Source organism: Talpa occidentalis, unplaced genomic scaffold, assembly GCF_014898055.3.
Source record: "Talpa occidentalis isolate TD23 unplaced genomic scaffold, MPIMG_talOcc4v2.1 talOcc4.14, whole genome shotgun sequence".
In the NCBI taxonomy this organism is placed as follows: Eukaryota; Metazoa; Chordata; class Mammalia; order Eulipotyphla; family Talpidae; genus Talpa; species Talpa occidentalis.
This window is the reverse complement of record NW_023601433.1, coordinates 17,263,818-17,277,576: the sequence shown is the minus strand read 5'-3', so window position 1 is coordinate 17,277,576 and position 13,759 is coordinate 17,263,818.

The window sequence follows — 13,759 nt, the reverse complement described above, 5'->3', positions numbered from 1 at the left end:
AAGCAATCCACAGCCTCAGCAGCACGAGTTCAATCCCCAGCCCACCAGGGAGAAACCCACATGGTGCAGCAGACCTCTCCTGTTTCGCCCGCTGCTCCTCTCAGCAGTGTGTTTCAGCAGTGTGTTTCATCAGTCTGCCTGATCTGTTCCCCGCTCTGTCTCTGGTGAATCCTCTCACCCCCCGCATCTCTGGCCTGTACCCCAGCTCTTGTATGCATAAATAAATAAATCTTTTTTAAAAAGTAAAGATATGTTTCAATTGATCATACAACCGTATTGGGTATTGTTCTTCAGTTTTACTGATGACATTATAAGCAACTCATTCAAGGTTATACAGTCACTGTTTGACAGTATCAGAATCAGAATCAAGTCTGCCTGAACTTCAGGGCCAGGCTATGAACCATGAAGTTATAGAGATCATACTCCCAGTCCCTTGTCAGGAGCGCCTACACTTTTAGTTAAACTGTCAAACTCTAAAAGTTTTCCAGCTCTTCCTGATAAAGAAATATTTCTAACCAGGCCCTGCTCTTTTTAGAGTATTTGTTGTCATCTCACCTCATCTCACTGGAATTTATTTAAAGGTTGATAAAATCTTGGCAAAGTGAATCCAGCCATACATTAGGAAAATCATATATCTTGACCAAGTGGGACTCGCACAAGGGATGTAAGGATGGCTCAATACACATAAATCAATAAATGTAATTCACAACAACAGCAAAGGGGAAGATATTACATAATCATACCAATAGATTCTGAAAAAACATTTGACAAGATTCAACATGGATTATGAACAAAGCTCTTAAGAAGATCATGCTTTGACATAATAAAGGCCAAATATGACTAACTCACAGCTAACATCAAACTCACTGGTGAAAAACTTAAATCTTTTTCCCTGAGATCAGGAACAAGACAAGGATACCATTCTCATCCCTACTGTTCAACATAGTTATGGAAGTCCTAGCCAGAACAATTAAGCAAAAAAAAGATATTAAAGGAATTCAAATTGGAAAAGAAGTAAAGCTATCACTATTTCTAGATTATATGGTAATATACATAGCAAATCTTAATATTTCACAAAAAAATACTAAAAATAAATACAGTAAAATGGTTGGCTACAAATTAATACAAAAGAATCTGTGGCTTTTCTATATGCAAACATTAAGTTTACATATAGTTAGAGGAAAGAGAATTTAAGAAAATGATGCTGTTTATAATCACATCAAAAAAGACAAAACATCACAGAGTAAACTTAATAAAGGGGATAAAAGATACATACATTGAAAACTGCAAGACATTGTTAAAATAAATGAAACAGTATACCGCATTCATGAATTGGAAGAATAAACATCATTAAATGACCATATTACTTAAAGCAATTTGCAGATTCAAATGCAATCCCTATCAAAATCCCAGGGGTATTTTTCTTTTTTTTTTTTTAAAGATTAATTTATTTATTCATACAAGCACTGGGTACAGTCAGAAGCGCAGGAGGGTGAAAGAATTCACCAGAGCCAGAGCAGGAAACAGAACAGGCAGAGTGACGAAATACACTGCTGAGGGAAGCAGCTGGCGCAGCAGGAAGGGTCTGTCGTGCCATGTGGGACCCTCGCCAGTGGCCGGGGATCGAACGGGTGCTGCAGAGGCTAAAGGCAGCTTCACAGCCCAGCACTCAACCGCTGTGCCACCAGGGGAGGCCCCCATGGTATTTTTCAAGGAAATAGAATAAACAATTATAAAATCCGTATAAAACCACAAAAGGCCATAGGCAACTAGCCAAAACAATCCTGAGAAAAAAAAAGAAGAAAAATGAAGGAATCACACTCCCTGATTTCAAACTATATTACAAAGCAATAATAAATCAAAATAGTATGGTATTGGAACAAAGCAAACACAAAGGAAAATGTAATAAATTGAGAGTCCATAAATTAACCCATGCTTATATAGACAGTTAACCTATGACATTTGAGCCAAAACCATGCAATACAAAAAGGAAAGTCTCTTCAATAAATGGTTCTGGGAAACCTGGACAGTCACATGAAAAAAAATGAAGGAAGGAAGGCAAGGAGGATGGGCAGGAGCGAGAGAAGGAGGGAAGCTACATTATTATTTAATATAATATACAAAAATGAGTTTAAAATATGTTAAAGTCTCGGATATAAGACTTGAAACCACAAAATATGTAGAAGAAAACATAGGCAGTACTCTCTTGGATACCAACCTCACAGATGTATTTGGGAACCAACACCAATAACAAGGATAGCAAAGGCAAAAAATAAGCAAATGGGACTACAGCAACCTAAAAAGCTTGTACAGCAAAAGTTACCACCACAAGTGCCTCCCTGGTGGTGCAAGGGGTTAAGACAATCCCCAGCTGCTCCCCAGCCACCGGAGGAGGGTCCCACATGGCGCGCAGACCTCTCCTGCCGCCCGCTGCTCCCCTCAGCAGTGTCCTTCGGTCCTTCTGCCTGCTCTGCTCCCCGCTCTGGCTCTGGTGAATTCTCTCACCCTCCTGCACTTCTGACTGTACCCAGTGCTTGTATAAATAAATAAATAAATCTTAAAAAAATTAAAAAATAAATAAATATTTCAAAAAAAAAAAAAGAAATTGTAAGTTTAAAAAAAAAAAAAGACACAACCTATGAAGCTCTCCACAGCCACTGCAGCTCGAGTTCAATCTCCAGCCAGAGATAAACCCACATGGCACAGCAGACCTCTCCTGTCTCTCCCGCTGCTCCCCTCAGCAGTGTATTTCAGTCAGTCTGCCTGTTCTGATCCCCACTCTGTCTCTGGCCTGCACCCCAGCTCTTATATGAATAAATAAATCTTTAAAAAAAAAAGAGGTGTGAAGTAGCACTCTCGAAATTATATAATTTTTAAATAAATGGCAAATCACTAAAATTTGATTTATAAGGTAAGGTGAAATGATCACTATCTTAAAAATATATATCTTATTTCTTTTTTCATCACATCTGTCAGGAGAGGCTAAGACAGAATTGGAGACATTCTGCTCCTCATCACACACAAAAGAATACAAGGTAAAAATAAATGAAAATAACTACTCCAAAATGTTAAATTGTACTCTGTGGCTTGGCATACAATTTAGGACTTATGTTTAAAAACTTACTTTGAAAAGAAAAATAATTCAAAGAAGGGAGAAACCACTGAAGCAGTAGTTCTCCTGCCAGCTTTAGCTCCTGACCATCAAGATGCCTGGCAACCAAATGTTCCAGAAACTGCAAGTGCCAAGTAGTAGCCTTGCAGGCTGCCGCTGAGCTCACACGCACTGACTCGCACATTACGCACTGAGAGTAGAGCCAGGTCGTTGATGCATCCGTCACACTGGCTTCTGCTCCGCAGGCATAGGCGGAGGGGAGGAAGGGGCTGTAGCCACATCACCTGAACCCACAGGTGCACAGCCATGGGAGGAACAGGCCCTGGCGTTCCCAGGAGGGTGCCCCGGGGAAAAGGGACAGGGCTGAGCAGCCTAGTGACTCTTTCTGAATGTGCTAGGAGCCGGATTAGTGAGGAAGGCAGGCCGGTTTATGACTGAGATGGAGGTCCCTCCACTGGAACAGAAATATTAGGGGTACTTCTTTCTGACACTCGCGTGGGACAGCCTGCAGAAACTTGGAAGTGGCTCTCCCCACTTCCCCAGCTGACTGCTTGGACCAGCCCCTCAACAACATGCCTGGCCCCTAGTGAGTAACACTAAGTGTTCGTTGTTACAGTATTATCTTGAGGCCCTGTTTCTTTCTCTGCAAAATGAGCTCTTGATGTGACTTTCTCAGAGGTTCCTCCCAGTTACAGAATTCGAAAACAACTTGCTGTTTGACTAAAGTCGTTTATACAATAAATAGCCTGGAGTTTGACTAAATTAAACTCCCCCATCCCAGCCCACTTTGTATAAACACAGTCTAGTGAACCCCCACCCCCGCCATGCCTCCCCAGTTACAGTGAAGTGGTGTCTGGGAAGCTGAGAAAAAAATAAGCTGGTGCATGGGACCGATTTGGGGGACAATTCAGTATATTTGGAAATTGAATTAATCGTCTAGAGAGAAAGCAGGAAGAAAACCAGTAAAGAGAAAAGGAAAGAAGAAGGAAAACCAAAAAGCAAACGGTCAAGGCAACAGACACAGCAGCAACCTACTAGCAAGGCGCTGTGAGCAAATGAACTTGACCTTCCAGTACTGATGAACAGGATAAAAACGAGCCATTGGGTCCCTCACTGAGGACATTAACCTAGACCTGTGGCTCTCACGTGAGCTCCGGGACAGTTTGGAGGCATGTTGGGTTGTCACGCCTGGAGCTGAGGTGCCTCTGGCATCTGGTGGGGAGAGGTCAGGGAGGGTGCTCAGGAGGCTAGTCCCGACAACAAGGGGTCACCCAGTTCAAAACACCAGTAACACTGAGGTTGAGAAACTCTGGTCTAGACTGGGGCCAAACAAGAGCAAGTTGTGTAGCCTTGTAATGCCAGTGGTTTTTCAGCCTTGTCACTGCCATCCAAAGTAAGGTGTCATATAGTCATATATTCCCAGGGACCCTGGAAGATGATAGCTTCTGAAAAATCTGTTTGTGAGTCTGATTTCCACATACACAGGGTTAACTCTTTCAAATGTTGGTTTATGCCCCGCAAGGGTGATACAAAGCACACCAGATAAATGCATTCCATGAATTTACAAGCTGAAAGAGTTCAGTCTTGAAGGTGCAGGTATGTAATAATTAGTCTCTAAAATCACTTCCCTGTAGAAGGAAAAGGCTAGTGATGGCAGAAATAAGAAATCAGGAGGGTACCTTGCTGTACAAGCAAAACCACATGAGCCTGCGTGACAAGTATGTGAGTCTAAGACCCACAGCCTTGTTGGAAAAGGTCCCCTGTGCATTCTAAACTGCTCCTCCCAAAGCATTAGACAAAACTGGCCATCCGGCCTAGATAGAAAAGATTACTTACCAATGGGAGAAGGAAAAGTTCTAGATGGCCTTGATGTTACCGAGCTATCTACATATTGTCATTTCTAATATGATCTAAATATATTGCCCCAGGAATTTGAAGCATAGCTTTAGTCCTTGAATAAGCAAGAGTACACTCCCCATGGACACAGTCCCACCTCACCTTCTTTCTTGGAATAAGTGTCCCTGTATTTCTCTTTGTCTGCCTGCCCTCATGTCACCCAGATGGCAGGGTCACGAAGCAGCTGCATCAGGCAGAGCTTCCCAATTTTTCCACCTGCTGCAGAGATAGGAGCTGGGTTTGGATGGAATCCACCCCCTTAGCAAAGAAGCCTCACTCAGGAGTGCCACCTACTGGACAAAGGGGAAAGGGCAGAAAATTGCTCTGGAAAAGTTAAGCAGAGTTCTGTTTATATTCATAATTCCGAATTCTGGTCAGTCATGTTCTAAAACCATTCATATGTGCCCACATTTAGCAAAGCTTGCACTATTTTTATTGTTTAAATCATGATATGCAGCTTGCAGCAACATGGATGGAGCTGGAAGGGATCATGCTTAGCAAAATAAGTCAGAAAGAAAAAGAAAAATACCGGATGGTCTCACTCATAGCAGGAATTTAGAAAACCTAAATAAGGGGCCAGGAAAAAGACTAATTAATATAAAGTAAAAATCAAAATCAACAAGCAACTATAAACCAGAGACACACTACGGGGGAGGGGGAGAAAGTGGAGAGGAAGGACTAGGGTCAAAATAAGGGGGGGTGCAATTGTATGGGGAATATAATCAAAATGAAAATGCATACATTGTGCAAAGATGAAAAATGATGTAAGAATTATATCAAATAAAATATTAACAAAATAATAAATCATGATATGTCAGCATTAAAATACATGGGTGCAGGCCCTGAGCAGTGAACTAAACCAGAGATAGAAATGAGTGCTCATCTCTGAAGCCAAAGTGGTGAACTGACAGGGGCCACCTGGAGGCTGGAGAGAGAAAGATTCTGAAGCTTGTCCAGTGTGATTAAGAAAGACTGTGGCAGAAACAATTGCCAACCTGCAGTGGGAAGGAATGTCACTCTCAGCCCCAGAGTTCTTGCCTTACTTGAGTTGAGTAATGGAAACGCAACTGGGCTTTGCCATTTGTTTCTGCATCACGAATTTCTGTCTGAAAAGAAGATTAGGACCTCTGATCGACTTGAACCAATTCAGGGTTTGGAAAATCCGGATTTTGCTCATGTTTACGGAGGTTTCCCATTGCCGTGTAGGACTCTAATTTTAAAACTAGCAAATTTTAGAACATAGAGCTTGAAGGCTATCCTTTTGCAGCCCCAATTTATACCCAGTAAAGAAAATCAAGTCATTAAGTAGGTACTTGGCATTGAAGCCCTTATCACACCTTTTCTGGGGGAGGGGAAACTCGGGCTTTCAAATCCTATTACAAATTAGCCAACACAACAATCACTATCACTGAGTGCCATGTGCAAAGAACTTTACTAAGAAAGTTAGCTTTCTAGTATAATCCTCATACATCATCTGAGGTATTGTACCACTTGGTAGACAAAGAACGTAAGGACACCCAGAGGAGCTGAGTGACGTGCCCAAGATAACACTGGGGTTTTTGTTTATTTTTTTATGTATTTATTACATCATTCTTCATATTTGTACAATGTATGATTTCCCCATGAAATTCCCACCACCGTTTCACCGGTGCACCAAAGCACCCCTTGTGCTCTTCTCACACTGTCCAGATCCTTCTTCCTCCTCCTCCCCTACAAAATGTTTCTGATCTATAGTTGCCTGTTGATTTTGATTTTTACTTTATTATAATTACTTCTTTTTCCTGATCCCTTACTTGGTTCCTCTACATTCCTCCTATAAGTGAAACTATCCGATATTTTTCTTTTTCTTTCTGGCTTATTTCACTGAGCATAATTCCTTCCAGCTCCATCCACGTTGCTGTGAATGGCATCAGTTTATCTTTTTTGATTGCTGAGTAATATTCCATGGTGTATATGTACCACATCTTCTTGATCCAGTCATCTATTTTTGGGCATTTGGGTTGTTTCCATCTTCAAGATAACACTGTTAATAAATGACTGAGTTTTTTATAACGATGTTGTCTTGTCTCCTGCATATAGAGTCAGATTCCAGTGCTTGAAATGAGTACCTGTATGGTCTGCTCAGCAAATTGGAATTATAAGCGAATGGTCTGCTCAGCAATTGGAATTATAAGCGAATCATCAGGGGTGCTATTTCGGGGGGAAGCTAGGCTGGAATCTCTCTCCCAGAATTTGCTAAATGAGAATAACTTGACAGAAATTTTCCACTGCCCAAGACAGCAGCCACAGAGACCAGGAAAGTATCCTGTGCTTTGGACAGGGCAGGAAGCAGAGACAAGGGGTAAGTTTCCCTCTTCTCTTTTTTCCTCTTTTTTGTGGTTCATATATTTGAAGACTCATTAATAAATATCAACATAGTAAAAGTCCATTTACTAAATATTAATAACTCAGCAGATGTGTAAATTCAACCTCATGCCTTTAACAGACAAAACGGAAACAATGACGCCAAAGGGAAAGAACAGTAGATGGAGGGGAAATGTGCGCTAAAACCTCATTTTTGGGTTTTTTCCCCCAAAAGAGCACCCGGCCAGAATGAACTTCAAACATGAATACCACAAATAATGCGTTTTCTGTTCTTACCTCCACGCCTTAGTGAAAACTCCATTCACTGTTCCTCCAGTAAGTTCCTTCCTTCAACAATCGGGCCACTGTCCCTGAGATTTGGCAGGGCCTTTGACATAACCAGCAGTAAAGGAAATGTTTTAACAGCTCTGCTAATACGGCAACAGAGGTGTATTGTTATCAAATAGAGGCTTCGGCAAAGTTGCTTTCCCAGGCCCACCTGCTCAGCTCGAAGGACCCAAGACTGAAAGGGCCAAGTCCCCCCAAGGATTAACTTTTCCAGAACCATGGAACACAGAGACTTGGGGTTTGAGATTTGGCATCAGCAAGCGCTCAATTTGAGGCGAGATTCTCTCACAGAGTCTGAGAGAATCTGTCACCCATGGCAAATTATTTGATATTTTTAAAGCCTCGTATGCTTAACACTTTACCTGGCACTCAGTAAGCACTCAATAAAAAGCAATTTTTATTCCTTTAATTTTGTTTTTATAATTTGAGTTGTAATATATGTAGTACATAAATTTTAAATGTAGACTTGGATGATTTTCTACATATCTAGATATCGCCTAGATCAAAGTATAGAACATCTCCAGCCCTGGGGGGCTGCATCCTGCCCCTTTCCCATGAAATCTGGCCCCTCAGAAAAAAATACTTTCCTGATGACTATTACTAAATGTACATTTTGACTATTCTGGAACTTTCTGAAGATTTCATCGCAGAGTTGTGCTCTTTTCGTGTCCAGTTCCTTCCACTCAGCATTATAGACCAGTCAATGTTGTGTGTATGAGCAGTGGCTTGTTATTGTGTTGGACAGTATTCTGTTGTGTGAATACATCACAATTTATCCATCTTATTGGTGAGGGATATTTGGGCTATTTCCAATTTGGGGCTATTATGAACAAATCTGCTATGCACCTTCTTGTCTTAGATACAGAAATATAACGTCTGCTTGCCTCATTACTGGTAGACAAACTGTTCCCAAAATCACTTTTCTCTTCTGCCTTTCTCATCTATCACTTCAGTGAAAATATTCAAACTCTGACTGAAGCCATTCCAGTATTTTCCTTTGCTGTATCTATCCCTATACTGGGTTATGTAGCTTCAGAAAAAAAGTATCACTGGTAGCGGGAACACCTCATAAGAGTACAAAGAATTGGGGGCCTCCCCGGTGGCGCAGCGGTTGAGCGCTGGGTTGCGAAGCTGCCCGCGGTCTCTGCGGTGCCGGTTCGATCCCCGGCTGCTCCCCTGCCACCTGAGGAGGGTCCCACATGGCGCGCAGACCTCTCCTGCCACCCGCTGCTCCCCTCAGCAGTGTACTTCAGTCCTTCTGCCTGCTCTGCTCCCCGCTCTGGCTCTGGTGAATTCTCTCACCCTCCCGCGCTTCTGACTGTACCCAGTGCATGTATAAACCAAACAAACAAACAAACAAACAAACAAAGAAATAAAGAAAACATGCCTCTATACAAAAAAAAAAAAAGAGTACAAAGAATTGGGACTATGGGGGGTTGGTTTCTGACAGGAAAAGGAGTAACTACTGCAGCTAGTTTTCAAGATAGAACTGGGGTCTTTGGCACATAAATATAAAATGGCTTATTTCACTTAATGTCACAATTGTCTGTTCTTTCAAAAAATACTTCTTCAGGCAAAAGTCAACAATGAGTCTGTTATGAATCTCACCCTAAAATCATATCATCTACGAGGAGGGATGGGGTCCATGCCCAGGAGTGTGCTTGGTACAATGTGCTAAGTGCGGCCAGAGGGATCCAGATACAATCCCGCAGAAGTCACAGGACGAAATCTCAGGAGCCGTCTTTCCTAAACAAATCATTGTAAAGAGGCACACAACCCCTAGCAGGTTCCCTACCTGTAGTAACTGTGGTTGGGTGGACTTGAAATCTCTCCACATTTATCGAGCTCAAGAAGACATGTGCGAGGCCACCCGTGGCATGTTTGAGAATACAAAGAGCACAGAGTGCTTCCAAAATACAAATCTAATTAGGAAACTCTCCAACTTATTTGCCTGGAATAAATACTTTCCGTTTTATGTTGCCTTTACTATCAAGTAAAAAACCTCATTTATCTGAAGTTCTGAGGCTCCTGAGGAAGGGCCTTAGCTTTTCCCACTGACAAGGCAAACTGAGGTACAAAGAAGCTGGATGCATTTAATCTAAAGCTAATCTAAAAGCTTTATATATAAATATACATTTGGTTTAAAAAAAAAAACAAGTAAGGGATGCTGTACAGGAAGCTAAGAAGTTTTGCCTCATGTCTCAGACAGAAAGCCTCGCCTGAAAACAGTTGATTCTGTGCCAGCACCCGACAGAGAGGCAGACGCGGGGGTGGGGAAACACAGAGAAAGCCACCACTGAAATTTGGTCATTGGTTACCAGATAATTCCTAAATATATATTTTCCTGTATTCATGTGCATAAGTCTCGATGGGCTGCTATTCAAAGCATAGGGGGTGCTCAGATGTGGCGCCGAAATGCCATCGCTCCTCTCTCTCCCACGCCCCTTAATAATCAACACGATCAGCAGGCAGGGGAGCCCGCTTTACCCATCATTTCTCTGATCTTCCAGAAGTCTAGAAGTTGTAAACTAAATGTCTTTTAAATAGAAATATTTATGTTTCAGGTTTATTTTTTTAAAACAAATTTGCTCTATGAAAGGAAACAGTAATAAAGATCAAAACAGAAGCGTGCAGTCCACAGGCTCAGACAACACCAGCCCTCTCTTGTAGCAAAGCTCCCCGCTCCGCCCTGCTGTTTGAAGACTTCTGTGGGTGTGGGTGTGCGCGGGATGCGTGCCCTCCACCTGCCCACAGGGTTTCCACTGACGTCGTTAGGATCCCTGTGTCCAAATATATAACCCCAAATAGGTCAGCAAAGAGGCCGGAAGCAAAAGGGAATCTGTTTTTCAAATGCCGGTGTGTGACGACTCCCAGGACAGAAAGTCAGGGGGACCCATGTATTTAATCCCCTGCTTTCCTTATTTCAATGCTGCGGCCTTAATTTGCAAAGTCATTCGGCAGCAACGTCTTTGAGTTTCTCTCCATGGCTGTAGGGATGTTTCATCGAGAGAAATCCTTCCTACCTTGCTTCAAAAATGAAGAGATTAGCATAGCATAGAGTACAGACGTTGCTTCCAATCTGTGCCAGAAAGGCAAGGAAAAAAAATGCAAAAGCCGTCAAGGGACAATTCAACTTGTGTTGGGGGGTGCCTGTTTGTCAGATCCAGCATTCAACAAATTTGACCTGACCCTGCCACGTGCCCTGTGCTGGAAACTCGTCACATCCTCACCCCCTGCATCCCACACAGGTCTGAAATGTCACTTCACATGGAGGCTAAGTTATGTTCCCATTGAAGTGAAAGTGTCCCTTCTCAAGGTGGAGATGATGCCAGTAGGTCTGTCTCCACTGGATAGTTAGCCACAGGTAGATGTTGAAAGGAGTTGAGAGGTGGGATGGTGATGGAGAGAAAAAGTGCCTATAAAGGTTCCGTGGATTGGGGCCTCCCTGGTGGTGCAAGGGGTTAGGCACAGCTCTGTGAAGCTGTCCGCAGCCTCTGCAGCACGAGTTCGATCCCCAGCCAGGGAGCAACACACATGGCGCAGCAGACCTCTCCTGCCTCACCCGTTGCTCCCCTCAGCAGTGTATTTCAGTCAGCCTGCCTGTTCTGCTCCCCACTCTGTCTCTGGTGAATCCTCTCACTCCCTGTACTTCTGGCCTATACACCAATTTTCGTATGCATAAATAAATAAATCTAAATAATTAAATAAATAAAGGTGCCGTGTATCTGTAATTGGGAGAAGAATGCTCTAAGGAGAATGGGTGGGATCTTTCCTGTCCTCGAAACCTGACAACATCCACCCTTGCAAATGGCCTTGAAAAGGTTTACGGAGCTGAGACTTTTCCGGTTGCTGTGACACCAAGCACATCATAAACGAGATACTCATGAGCTCACTTGATTCACAAAACATCTAAAAGACAGGGATTAATCTGTTTTATGGATTAGGATTTTCAGCCCGACCTGCCCACGTGGAACAGGTGCTGAGTGGGAGCGTGTGTCCTCTCACTGCACACCACAGCAGTGCCGGACACACGCAAAGACCACGTCCAGTCATGCAAAAGCAGTGCGTGTGGGCGTCAGCCAGCATCATGCCCAGAGGAGGTGAGGAAGGAGGCTTCATCACCACTCCTGTCCTCATCAAGTGTTTGTGGTCCGTGCTGGAAATAGCGCGTGCATCGCCAGCAACAGGGTCCAGGGAACAGCAGTGAAATAAAAGAGCATCTTTGTCATCCTGCCAACCTACCACAAGCTTTCTCCCAGCCCTTTCTTCCACACCAGTAACACCATGCAATGGAACCCAGAAATAACCTCTTCTGTGTCACCACGCCCCAGACAGGACTATACCTGCCTGTGGAGGCGGGGACCCCAAATCACACCTGGGGGGCGATGAGGAAGCGAATTAGAGGGTGGAGCCAAGCGATGCTAAGTTCAACCCTGTCTTGGCTGTCACGTCAGGTATCTGATTAATCTCTCTTTTCCCTTCATCAGTAACCAGCTTGCATTGTGTAGAGCCTTAGCCCTTACAAGGGATTTAATTTATCTCTTCATTATATCCCAAGAACAATCATGAGAGTTAATTTCTGATTCTATAATTAAAGAAGACAAGGGACTGACTGTGCAGCACGTGCCAATGAGTGTCGGCATCCGCGTGGGATCTGGGTCTGTTGCATCCTTTCACTATGAATTTTTCCAAGGTAAGAACTGTGGCAAGGATAGATGGCACTCTCTGTGCCCATCAACTGGCTCTGTCATTGTTAACATCCCTCCAGATTGGCTTCAGCTAGTTTCATTTTTCTGAAGAAATTTTACAGACATCCTATGATCTCATCCCAAAGTGTTGGGTGTGAATCTCTAAAAAACAAGAACACCTGTATCTTCTTACATCCAGTCCAGCACACTTCCTAATGCCCGATGGATGGGACGCCCTTTCTTTACCTGTGCGTGCCAGCACATGGACAAGGGGAGCTTGAAGGCCTTTTTCATCCTGAACTTTCTGGTTTCTGGCTTTTGCGACCAAAGCATCATTCACCGTAGGCCTTTCCTTTCTGCACACTGGCCTCACCTTTCACAGGTATGCTTTTTCTCACTTGAGGACTTTACAACTCATCAGCAGGTGAGCCAGGAGAGTCAAGTGATGGTGACTGGTAAAATCCGAGCCAGGTTTCCCTGTATAAACAGACCAAGCACATCCTTCTGGAATCAGCAAGGCAGAAATACTAGAAAGTTTTGGAAAGAACAGATGTGGAAAATTATAGACCCAACATCAATTTATCTAGAGAAAATAAGTCTGACTGCTCTTTCTGACACCTATTTTAGAGTTCAGTGATGGCCATGTGATTTATATAATTGGATTTTCAGCAAGTACTACAACTTTTGTGGTAATTAGATCCTCGAAAGGGCACCAGTTCACACTGTATAGAGAACGAGAATTAACTATATTCCAGTAGTGTGCTGAAATTCCTACGAATTTTCTCGGTATTTGGAAATTGGGAGATGGATGGTCTAAGACAAGTGGGTGGGGTAAGACTTCCCTCCTCACCTGGCTGAGCACCAACCCTTCAAGTAAGTAGCTGACAGAGAGGCTTATGACACAGGTTTTCCTGTTTGCTGTGACATCTTCTGCCTCCCCAAACCCAGTGACATATTGTCATGATCTCTTTGCTCATGCATTCATCCTATGAGACAGGTTTTAATAGTCCCACTTGGTGGCTTAGGACTTTCAGTCTAGGAAGTTCAGGTGAATGGCACCCCAGGCTCTCCTGGGTACATCTCACAAATAAGGACAGTGGGGTGTGAGCGGTGCCTGTTTTCAGAATGTGGAAGAAGGTATCTCACTGTTCCATGGCAAGCACACTGCCTAGAAGATACTTCCTGCCTTCCTCACTTCCCTGGGCAGCAGCATCTAAAATGTCTCATGTGTGGGCACACTCGGGGTGCTGCCTCCGGGAGCTTTCACCCAGAGCCCCCATCTCTAAAGCAGGAGCGCGTGGGGAGCCTGGCCCGGTGCCTCAGCCAGCTGGACTAGAAAGCCTATTGTAAGTCTGGGCTGTTTTCAGCCAAC